Raw genomic sequence first — 12,502 nt, forward strand, 5'->3', positions numbered from 1 at the left:
GGATCTGCCTCCCATTCTACTTTTAGAGACTCTAGGAACCACCAGCAGACCTGCAGTCTGAGAGCGAAGTGCTCTGTTAGGAACATACGGGGTAATCAGAGCTCTGATATATGGTGGAGCTTGATTATTAAGGGCTTTATACGTTAGAAGGAGAATTTTAAATTCTATTCTTGATTTAACAGGAAGTCAATGAAGGGAAGCTAAAATTGGAGAAATATGATCCCTCTTGTTGATTTTCATCAGAACTCTTACCGCAGCATTTTGAATCAGCTGAAGACTTCGAACTGCATTTTGTGGACTTCCTGATAGTAAAGAATTACAATAGTCCAGCCTTGAAGTAACAAATGCATGGACTAGTTTTTCAGCATCACTCCTGGACAGAATGTTTCTAATTTTGGCAATATTCCGGAGGTGAAAAAAGGAAACTCTGGAAATCTGTTTAATATGGGATTTAAATGACATGTCTTGGTCGAAAACAACACCAAGATTTTTAACTTTATTACCAGAGGCCAAGTTAATGCCATCCAGATTAAGTGATTGATTAAGAACTTTATTTTTTGAAGACTCTGGCCCAAAGATTACAACTTCTGTCTTGTCAGAATTTAAATGCAGGAAATTTAAAGTCATCCAGCTTTTGATGTCATCAAGACATGACTACAGTCGAAGTAACTGATTGGATTCATCAGGATTTATGGATAAATATAGCTGAGTGTCATCAGCATAACAGTGGAAATTAATCCCATGCTGTCTGATAATTTTGCCAATCGGAAGCATATATATAGTAAAGAGAATTGGTCCAAGGGCTGAACCCTGTGGTACTCCACAAGTGACCCTAGAGTTTGAGGAAGATTTATTATTAACATGAAAAAACTGGAATCTGTCCGACAGATAAGATTTAAACCAGCCTAATGCTTTTCCCTTAATCCCTACAGTATGCTCAAGTCTTTGTAGGAGAATATTGTGATCAACTGTATCAAATGCAGCACTGAGATCTAACAGGACAAGTATAGACACAAGTCCATTATCTGAGGCCATGAGAATATCATTGGTGACCTTCACCAGAGCTGTTTCAGTGCTATGATGAGCTCTGAAGCCTGACTGAAACTCCTCAAGTAGGTCATTACTTTGTAAATGTTCACATAGTTGATTAGCAACTACTTTCTCAATAATTTTAGATAAGAAAAGAAGATTAGATATAGGTCTGTAATTTACTAACTCATCTTGATCAAGACATGGTTTCTTAAGTAAAGGTTTAATAACAGCTACTTTAAAAGCCTGTGGTACATATCCATTTACCAAGGATAGATTAATCATGTCTAAAATAGGACCACTGATCAGAGGGAATACCTCCTTAAACAACTTGGTTGGGATTGGGTCTAACATACAGGTAGAAGGTTTAGATGAAGCTAAAATTTTAGATAGCTCAGAAAGCTCTACTGCTTTTAAACAGTTCAGACACTGCGCAGGTTCTAAAGATTCCTCCAACGATGCCTCACTTAATGAGGACGAGGTAATCATGTTTGGGAGGATGTCAATTATTTTATTTTTAATGGAATCAATTTTATTTATGAAGAATCCCATAAAATCATTACTGCTAAGAGCTAAGGGAATGGATGGATCAACAGAGCTGTGGCTCTGGGTAAGTTTGGCAACTGTACTGAAGAGAAATCTAGGATTATTCTTATTCTCCTCAATTAATGATGAAAAATATGCTGCTATAACTCTGCGAAGGGTCTTGTTATACAACAATAGACTGTTCTTCCAGATTAGGTAGGATTCCTCTTGGTGTGTAGAGCGCCATTTTCTCTCCAATTTCCTATCATTGTGCTTCAAGGAATGCAGCTCTGAATTAAACCAAGGAGCCAGCTTCCTGTGAATAATCACCTTCTTTCTCAAGGTAATAAGTCCTAATAAACTCAGTTTATTAGGACTTGTCATACATGTCAGCTCACCAGCAAACCAAACCAGGTAGTCAAGCCAGCACCTTTGTACCCAATCCCAGCCATAGGGCAGCCTTTTGAACATCTCATTATTGATTATGTTGGGCCATTACCACGGTCTAAGTCAGGACATAGCTATCTATTGACTGTAATGTGCCAAGCAACTAGATATCCGGCTGCTTTTCCACTTCGCACAATAACTTCAAAATCAGTTGTAAAAGCATTGACTCAGTTTATTTCTACATTTGGTATTCCGAAAGTTATTCAGTCAGATCAGGGTTCTAATTTTACTTCCCATTTGTTTGCCCAAATTCTTAAACAGCTTAAAGTTAATCATAACAAGTCTACTGCATTCCATGCTCAAAGCCAAGGAGCTTTGGAACGTTTTCATCAGACTTTAAAGTCTTTGCTTCGTGCATACTGTACAGAGTTGTCAGCAGATTGGGAGGAAGGGTTACCCTGGTTGTTACTAGCCGCTCGTGAAGTAGTGCAGGAAAGCACAGGGTTTAGCCCAAATTATTTAGTGTTTGGTCACAAAGTCCGAGGGCCATTAGCAGTTTTGCAGGATGGTTGTTTGCCTGATGACCCACCTCAAAACCTTCTTGACTATGTGAATGGGTTTAGGCTGAAGTTGTACAGAGCTGGTGAACTGGCTAAGGAAAAACTGGAATTGTCTCAAAAGAAAATGAAACAGAAATATGACAGACAAGCTGAGCTGCGCGAGTTTAGTCCTGGTGATCGTGTCCTTGCTCTTTTGCCACTTGTAAATTCACCGTTTCAGGCTAAGTTTTATGGTTCATTTACAGTGTTGCGTAAAGTGTCAGATTTAAACTATCTCATTGAAACCCCAGGTCATAGGAAATCCTCTAAACTATGTCACATAAACCTGCTAAAGTCCTATCATTCCCGTAGTCCAGTTCAAGTTGAAAGCACTTCCACGGTGAGGTCAGCGTTGGCTGCTGCGCCCATCACTGTCCCTAGTGGCCTTAACTTTTTGGAGGGGGAGAAGAGGAGGTAGTTGTGGTTTCAGATGAAGTTTTAAGAGGTCGTTTGAAAAACTCTCAGACTTTGCAAAATCTTAGTGCACTGGTAGATCATCGAGATTGTGGTAAACGTGATGAGTTGGTGGCACTCATTAGAAGTTATCCTGCTTTGTTTTCTGACACTCCTTCACAGACTCATTTAATCGAGCATGACATAGACATTGGAGAGGCTAAACCCATTAAACAAAGGTTTTATAGAGTATCCGAGGAGAAGAAACAACAGTTGGAGACAGAGGTGCAATACATGTTGAAAAATAAAATTGCTGAGCCATGCTCTTCCAATTGGGCATCACCCTGTCTTTTAGTTAGAAAGTCTGATTCAACTTTTAGACCTTGTACTGATTATCGAAAAGTAAAAAGTGTCACTAAAGCAGATCTTTTTCCTCTTCCTAGGATGGAGGACTGCATAGATCAAGTTGGGTCAGCAAAGTTTGTTAGCAAATTTGATCTTCTTAAAGGGTATTGGCAGGTGCCTTTGACAAAGAGAGCCCGTGAGATTGCTGCTTTTGTCATTCCATCTGGCTTGTACTGTTACAACGTAATGCCTTTCGGGTTGCGGAATGTTCCAGCCACCTTCCAGAGGCTGATGAATCTGGTGGTGTCAGGCCTGGAAGGGTGTGCCGTGTATCTGGACGATGTAGTCGTTTATTCAGATTGTTGGGAGGAGCACATCCGGCGAGTACAAGCCCTATTTGAAAAACTGGTGTGGGCCAGGCTGACTGTTAATTTGGCAAAGTGTGAGTTTTGCCAAAGCCACTGTGATCACTGTTACCTCGGAAAAATTGTTGGTCAGGGTTTTGTTCGTCCTTTGGAAGCAAAGATTGCTGCTGTGAAGCAGTTCCCACAGCCAACCACCAAGAAGGAACTAATGCGCTTCCTGGGAATGGCAGGCTACTACCATGCCTTTTGTAAAAACTTTTCCGTAGTAGTGTCTCCCCTGACCAACCTGTTGAAGGCCAAAGCTGAGTTCATCTGGTCCACCCAGTGCCATGCAGCATTTGAGGCAGTAAAGGCTCTTTTGTGTTCAGCTCCTGTGATGGCAGCACCACGTTTTGGTCAACCCTTCAAATTACAGGTAGATGCTAGTCAGATAGGGGCTGGGGCTGTCTTACTGCAAGAAAGCACCCACTCATACACTGCACACACTAAACATTCTTACAGACTCACATCTCATCCCTGTTTTATTTATTTAAAGTTACTTATAGGTTACAATAAACTATTGATTGGCCTAAACCGTTTTGTCTCCCCTCCTTTTTGTCATGGGCATTGAGCCGGCCTGTGACAAATCGTTGTGTCTGAAACCACAAGGAATTCTGCCAGCAGTAGGGTTAGGGTTAAGGTTAGGATATGGGATGAAAACCAGAAAATGGGTTAGGCGATTTGGCCCCTTTTACCCAAATATCACATGTTAAATCCCATGGATTGTCAAGCATTGCAGCAAAATATCAGGGAGAGCGGATTTTGACATTTCGGTGTAGGATTAGGCTGGATGTGAAGTCTATGGAGGTTGGCGCTCCATGGTCCATGGGTGTGTGTGTGTGTGTGTGTGCGCTGGTGCCCGGGCTTGGTTGCTGGTAGCAGGGGTGGGTGCAGGGTCTGATGTGGAGGGTCTGATGTGGAGACTCAGTGTTTCCCCTGGTTCTCAGGATGCTTTACTTGGTACACCTGCAGCCACTTGCTGCACTCTTGATTGCATGAGCAGAAGGCAGCTGTAGGTACCTAACATGCCAATCAACGAATGACTGAGGAGCAGTACTTAACAGCCCAGGACCAGAGCGGACTTCTTTCCCCTCCACTGTTCACACGGTAAGTTGTTTTTAATTAAGTTAACTTTGAGTGTGAAGCTCTTATGCATCACGCTGGGAAATGGGGCTTTGTTCCTGGCTTTGAGATATTAACAAAGCTCGTGTTATCGTATCTTATTTTTCAGATTCTCATATCAACATGGCGCCCCCAAAGGATAATGTTTGTTGCCCACTCTGCCGTTCTGAATTTACCTATATAGGCAGGCACCTAAGAAATAGTCATGGAATTAAAAATTCAGAAGAGCGAGAAATATTGATCAAGTACAGTAGTGGGAGGGTCAATATTAGAAAAATGCCCTGTCCAGTGGAGGGCTGCAGTTATGCTAGCACGAGGCTGGACAGGCATATTGCTCAAGCTCACCCGGAGATGGAGGGGGAGAGGAAAGCCCAGGTGATAACTGATTTGAAGTACCAGGTAACAGTGCACATGCTGGGAGCTTTGAGCGCCACAAACCCGAGCCCTCCGATGGTCTCACGTTTACACACGGACCCAATAGCAAGAGAGGAAGCAAATCGGTATCATCCAACATCAGAACCCCTTGATGACGAACCATCGCCTTCATCCTGCATCTCGTGCAAACAGCTTGAGGCAAAGAACCTGCAGCTTACATCAGACTTGGGGCAACTAAGAAAGAAATTGCTGTACCAGCACAGATGGGCTGAAAGGGCAAAAAAAAAAAACAATCAAACGACTGGAAGAGGTATGTAAAATGTTTATTACCTAGCAGCACCTTTACCCAGTTCCAGAGCACATGTGCTGGGCAGGATAGCTCCATAGCTTAGGCCTGGTTGTACCGGCAGAACCAGCGGGTAGATGCGGATGACCTTTACCCAGGATCAGAGCACATGTGCTGGGCAGGATAGCTCCATAGCTTAGGCCTGGTTGTACCGGCAGAACCAGAAAACTTAACACTAAACCTTTATTTAACAGGACCGCCAAAAGGCATCCACAGCCCCGGTTCCAAGTGTGGACGTTGATGCTCTGGTGAGGAGTGAATCTTCCTCTCCTGATGAAGAACCGCAGCACATCAACAGACCTAAGTCAAAGGGGGAAAGCCGGAGCACCCTCTGTTTGGCGAAAGCGTACCCCAAATTCCCACCAAGCATCTGTAAGTAATGTCACTGATTGCTGTATTTTTTCTATAAAAAATATTCTAAGTGTTGAGAACCAGGGGCGCACAAGGCGGTTTTTTAGATGTTTGAGTCCGAATATAGGGCCCTGTCACTGGGTCTTAATCAACGAAATTACCCGGTGGTCCTTCTGGATGTCTGCGCAAAATTTAAAAAATAATTTGTAAGTGTTTATGGAACCAGGAGCACACAAGGCGGTTTTTTTAGACGTTTGAATCCGAATATAGGGGCCTGTCACTGGGTCTTAATCAACGAAATTACCCGGTGGTCCTTCTGGATGTCTGCGCAAAATTAAAAAAAATAAATTCTAAGTGTTGAGAATCAAACTTCATTATGAAACCTTTTTTTTTTTTTGTTTTTCAGTGGAATACATCGCCGAATATTGGCAGCACCTCAAAGGCTCCCGTGGTCTGAGGAAAAGGATCGAAAATCAAAGATCCAAAGTGGGTAGAATCATGGCTTTCCTTTCGTTTATAACCAAGGGACAGACAATCCTCCAGAATTGGACTTTCCTTCCCAATATGTCCAGGATATACCAGTAAGCATGTCTGTGATGCCTTTTAGTTAAGATAAAATGTCCCCATGTAAAATATTCCTTTGTAAATTATTTCTTTCTGTGCATGTTGGTTCTTCTGCAGCGACTCTCCTACCGTTTCCACGGGAACCTCTGGGCTCCTCTACATCATCTCCACCTTGTGACTGCATCTCTGCATAAGTGTTATCTTACTTATGAAAAAATAGGAGACAGGAAACATTGATACCAAGCTAACTGGTAGCCACACTGCCCCGCTCTCGCCGAACGCAGAGAACAAAGGAGGCTCCGCCTTTATTGCTTTTTATAAACACGTACGTAACCTTCCGCTCTACAAAGTAGTGCCATAACATATACAACAGTGGCAAGCATCATACTCAACACCCCCACTTGATGGTGCCACAGACTTCAGCCATAACACTGTTCTCCAAACATATAAGAACAAAATTTTCCAATCTTGGCTCTTGTGGCAGATTTTGTGAACACATCTGCAACCATGTTTTCTGTTGGACAATAAGCCAAATTTTGCCCTGCAAAACGTTTGATCTTATGAAGTGGTACTTAATATCCACATGCTTGCTCCTCTGGCGATTCACAGGGTTCTTCGCAAGGCGTATTGTCCCTTGGTTGTCTTCAAACACCTTTGCTGTTTGTTCAAAACTGTGGTCCATGTCCTTTAGTAGTTGGGATAGATAGAGCGCTTCCTGGATGGTAGCTGCTAATGCTACATACTCAGCCTCACATGTTGACAATGAAACTGTTTGCTGTTTCTTTGTTTTCCATGAAACAACAGCTCCACTTGAACTCAGACTAAAACAGTAGCCTGTAGTGCTCTTTCTGTCAAGAACATCGTTGGCCCAGTCGGCATCAGAGTACCCTATCAGCTTGAGTTCAGTGTCACTCTTATTATAACCCAACTCATAGTTCTTAGTCCCTTGTAAGTATCTGTACACATGTTTTAAAGCTGTCATATGTTTCTCTCTAGGATCAGACATATGTTGCGACAGTCTGCTTACAATCCAGCTTATATCAGGCCTGGTGCAGGTCATGACGTAGATGAGGCTGCCCAGCATTTCTCTGTATCTTCTTTCGTCAGTTTGTTCACCTTCTGGAACCAGATCACATTTGATTTCACTAGGAGTGGCTCTGGGTTTACACTCAGCCATACCAAACCTTTCCAGTATCTTCTCGATATATTTGGACTGGTTCATTTTGATAGAGCCTTCTTTTTGTGTGAAATTGATCCAGATAAAATGTGTGAGATGGCCAAGATCTTTCATTTTAAACTTTCTTTTCAGTTTCTCTTTGACCTCTCTTAAACACGTCTCATTGCTTGCAGCCACAACTATGTCATCAACCCACACTAATAAAATCACTTTTCCTTTGTCAGAAAAGTTTGTGTAGATACAATGATCAGCTTGGCTCTGCACACTCATTCAATATCAGGAAATCATGGAGCATCATATTCCAGTTCCTCCCAGATTGTTTGAGCCCATAGATAGATTTGTTCAACTTACACACCATTCGCACGCCATTCTGGGATTTAACCTGAAAACCTTCGGGTTGATCCATGTATATTTCATGGTCAATGGGTGCATGTAAGTATGCGGCTTTAACGTCCATCTGGTTAAGTGTAAGGTCATGTTGTGCAGCTAATTGCATCAACACACGTAGTGATGTCAAGTTTACAGTCGGAGAGAATGTCTCTGAATAGTCAAGTCCTTCTACCTGGCTGTATCCCTTCGCTACATACCTTGCTTTATATGTCTCATTCCCTTTATCATCCTCCTTGAGAGCATATACCCACCTTCCCCCCACTGTCTGCCTACCCTCTGGTAATGGTAGAAGTGTGAAGGTGTTGTTCTCTTTAAATGAAGTCATTTCATCTTTCATTGCCTGTTTCCACATATCAGATTTAGGCGATTCTAAAGCTTCTTTATAGCTCTGTGGCAGCCCAACTGTAGCTCTGTAACAGTAGTCAATGGTTAAATTACTGTTCTGCACTGTACATTCATAGTCCTCCAAATACTAAGGTTTCTTTCTGACTCTACCTGTAGTACGTGTAGTTTGTGTGTCAGTAGTTGAGTCTGTGTCCATCTCTGAGTCTTTCTCAATATCTGTGTCCGTCTGTCCTGTTACTTCAATCAGTGGTTGACTGTTTTCACTAGGTGTATTTACCCACTCTATGTAGTGGTCCCCCGATTGGTCCCAGTCAGTCTGTGTCTGCCCCTCAGTCACATTCTTTTCCATAAAGTGGACCAGTCTGTGTTTCTGAACCTTGTTCGTCTCTGGAAAATAAACCAAATAAGCAGGTGAATGACGATCAAAACCAACAAAAATTCCCATTTTGCCTTTAGGATCAAGCTTCTTTCTGTTTTGTTCATACACCATACATTCGGAACCAAACTTTTTCATCTTTGACAGATCTGGCCTCTTTCCGGTGAAAAGAAAGTAAGGTGTTTCCCCGGTTCTCTTACAGTAGCACCTGTTCCTTATGACTGTAGCTGTCCTGGCTGCATAAGGCCACAGCTCTTTGGGTAAACCTGATTCAATCAGCATGCATCGGACCATTTCAAATAATGTGCGCCAATTCCTCTCTGCAGTCCCATTTTGGTGGGGAGAGTAGGGGGCTGACCTCTCATGTTTGATAGCATTGTCCCTCAACAATGACTGGTACTCCTCTGACACAAATTCTGTCCCGTTATCAGATCGGAGGCGTTTTACTTTACCGTAAGGCGCCCTGTCTGCAAAGAACTGCTTAGTTGCCTCAACTGCCTTGTTTTTGTTCCTAAGAAAGTATACATAAGTAGCCCCAGAAAAGTCATCAGTGAAAGTGATGGGATACTTGTACCCTTCAAAAGACTCTGGTGAAATAGGTCCACCCAGGTCTGTATGGACTAGCTCTAATGGCTCTTTGGCCCTCACATCACTTTGCCTGTTTCTGCTTTGTGAAAATTTACCCTCTAGACAAATTTCACATTGATTGGGTCTGGAGGTTTTGTCTTTGATTTTCATACCATTTACAACTGTTTCAAGTTTTACAATATCATCATAGTTGCAATGACCCATTTTTTCATGCCATGTTTTTAGACCCAAAGATACACTGCAGGAGTCCTCACCATTTACATTATCCTCTGTGATAACGTCTAAGTAGTACAATCTGTCTTTTACCTTCATTTTACACATTGTGCCATCAGGAAGGATCATTTTGTTGTTATTCTTCTCAAAGTTGAATCTGGCTCCTTTTGAAGTTGCTGCATCCACCGATAGGATGTTTTGTGGGTATCCTGGAATCAGGAGTGCATCCGTGAGTTTGACACTCACAACTTTCCCGTCGCAGTCGGTCAGCTTGATCTGTGCATCTCCTTTCCTCAGGACACTGCCGGTGATCCGGGTCCCATCCGCCAGCTGCATGATGTGGTTCTTGGGCTGGAAAGTCTCATCAAATTTGATGAAAGCACTCTCATCAGTCATGATGTGGGCAGATGCACCACTGTCCACCAGTAGACCTTGCTGCTGTGTGTTGTGGGGTTGCTATTCACTCACCCGAAGCACAAACGTCTCTTCTTCATTTGTGGTTTTATGCTTGTCCTTGACACGAACAGTCCATTGTCCAGTGTCTGTAACGGCGGCCACCTTGTTACTGTATTGTGCGCTGGTCCCCCTGCGCTGAGTTTTCTTCTCTTTGTTTCTGCAGTCTTTTGCTTTATGCCCCATTTTCTCACAAATAAAGCATTCTCCGTTGAAATATTTCTTCTCTTTAAACTTAGGCTTGGACGCTTTATAGTTTGCAGTCATTACTTCATCTGTTCGGGGCCTGCTACAGTAGCGCAGTGTGCATTCAAAGCTCCTCAGCCTCGCCTTGAACTCGTTCAAAGTTAGCGTTTCTTTTGTCTGGGTGACATGCACAGAAAATGGGTTGTAATCATCCGTGAGACCTTTTAACACCATCGCCGTCAGAAGTGCATCACTAAGGGTTTCTTTAGCTCTGTTTAATGCGGCCACTATCTTTTCAACACGGGCTAGATAGTCCGCTAATGCTTCCCCTTCAGCCATTAGCACATTGGTGAGCTCTGTGTATAGCCCGACAATTCGCGGCTTTTCTTCTGACTCAAAATGGCGCCTCAATATTTCTAGGCTTTTCTTGCCGTCATCTGGTGCTTCATACAGGATGAGCGTTAACGTCTTATCGTCCAAACAACCACACAGTTCTGCATACGCCAGTTCATTTCTCCTACCGATCTCTGTAGCTTCTTGTGCATCGGCTCCCGCTGTTGGCTCAGTTCCCAGGATAGCATCTTTGAGACCGATGGTTTTTAAGTATGCTAAAAACCTTGCTTCCCAAATGTGATAGCGGGCTTCGTCTCCGTCAAACCGAGGCGGCAATCCCCTTCCGTGCATTGGCATACTCGGAACTTGCCTGGGCCCATAACCTGTTGGTTCTTCTGCAGCGACTCTCCTACCGTTTCCACGGGAACCTCTGGGCTCCTCTACATCATCTCCACCTTGTGACTGCATCTCTGCATAAGTGTTATCTTACTTATGAAAAAATAGGAGACAGGAAACATTGATACCAAGCTAACTGGTAGCCACACTGCCCCGCTCTCGCCGAACGCAGAGAACAAAGGAGGCTCCGCCTTTATTGCTTTTTATAAACACTTACGTAACCTTCCGCTCTACAAAGTAGTGCCATAACATATACAACAGTGGCAAGCATCATACTCAACAGTGCATGTGGCCAGAACAGAGTGTAGTCATGCGTCAGATAAGTGTAAAGAAAAATAAGTTGAGCAGAACCATCTCCAAGGACCAACTTCGCCTCTGCAAAGTCCTGGCCAGGAGACGCATCCCTGAACTTCTTGGTCAGACTTATTAAATTTGTACTATATTAAATTACTTACCTGAGTTACTGACATCCATGTTCTAACCCTTTAATTTTTTTTTCTTCAGATGAACTGTCTGAGGACCCCAACCCGGAGGCGCGCAGGAGATTATTCGGGTACCTCAGTGTTTATCTAGCAAGCCTCTATGGACACCGCACCGGTGTTCTAAAGAACATGACTGTGGCGGAGGTTGACGAAGCCCAGCAGGAAGCCACAGTCGGGCAAGCGGGCTTTGTGATCAATGCAAGTCTACTAATATTGGAATGACAAACACTCTCGGTCTTGTCCCAATATGTCCATTAACACACACTCTCCTTTGCACCACAGGTGAAGGAACACAAAACCAACCGTGCGTTTGGCCCCGCACAGCTCTACTTAACTGTAGAGGAATTCTCATGGGTGGAGCAGTGGATGATCATCAGACAGAAACTAAACCCACCCACAGACCTTCTTCTCTTCACCGAAAACTTCACAAAGATTGAGAAACTCATCGTGCCGATGCAAGCCGCCTGGCTTGACATGGGTTTTCCTGGGCGTCCCACATTCACAGATTTCCGAACATCAATAGCCACATACGTAAGTAATTATATCACTTTTCCACGTAATAAACCTAAAATAAAAAGCATAATATTGAAGAACCATCTCTATTTTTCAAGGCAAGGAATACTTTGTCACCAAGTGACCGGATCAACATTTCAAAGACCATGTGTCATGACACACGGACAGCAGACAAATTCTACGCGCTCCACCACACCGTGTCAGAGCTGGCTCGGATCCGTCAGATCCAGGACCCAGAGAGGGACCCGGTTCTCCAAGCTCGGTTAAACCCCCGGTCTCTGAGAGCGTCTACACCCAAAACCAAACAGACAACTCTTAGCGGTGGATCACTCGGCTCGTGCGTCGATGAAGAACGCAGCTAGCTGCGAGAACTAATGACTGTGCGACGAGGGGTGCGGCTCCGAGCGGACCGCCGTGCGGCGCGGCGGGGTACCCGGCCACTCTCCCTGAGCTCGTCGTGAGCCTGCCTTCCTCCCTCCGTGGAGGAGGGGAGCCACGCAAAAGCCCCCTCGGCTCTCCGGAGCCAGGGGGACACACACATCCGACTACGACCTCAGATCAGACGAGACGACCCGCTGAATTTAAGCATATTACTAAGCGGAGGAAAAGA

The 12,502-nt window shown here is 43.9% G+C and overlaps 1 long non-coding RNA gene across 1 annotated transcript; it reads left to right on the forward strand.

Moving 5' to 3' along the window:
* Positions 1 to 5,283: 5,283 nt before the first annotated feature.
* Positions 5,284 to 6,407, forward strand: LOC118559008. The gene is made up of 3 exons (XR_004928594.1): positions 5,284 to 5,489; positions 5,720 to 5,897; positions 6,283 to 6,407. It is a non-coding gene; the product is annotated as an uncharacterized LOC118559008 (long non-coding RNA).
* Positions 6,408 to 12,502: the final 6,095 nt, after the last annotated feature.

Source organism: Fundulus heteroclitus, unplaced genomic scaffold (assembly GCF_011125445.2).
Source record: "Fundulus heteroclitus isolate FHET01 unplaced genomic scaffold, MU-UCD_Fhet_4.1 scaffold_198, whole genome shotgun sequence".
Classification (NCBI taxonomy): domain Eukaryota; kingdom Metazoa; phylum Chordata; class Actinopteri; order Cyprinodontiformes; family Fundulidae; genus Fundulus; species Fundulus heteroclitus.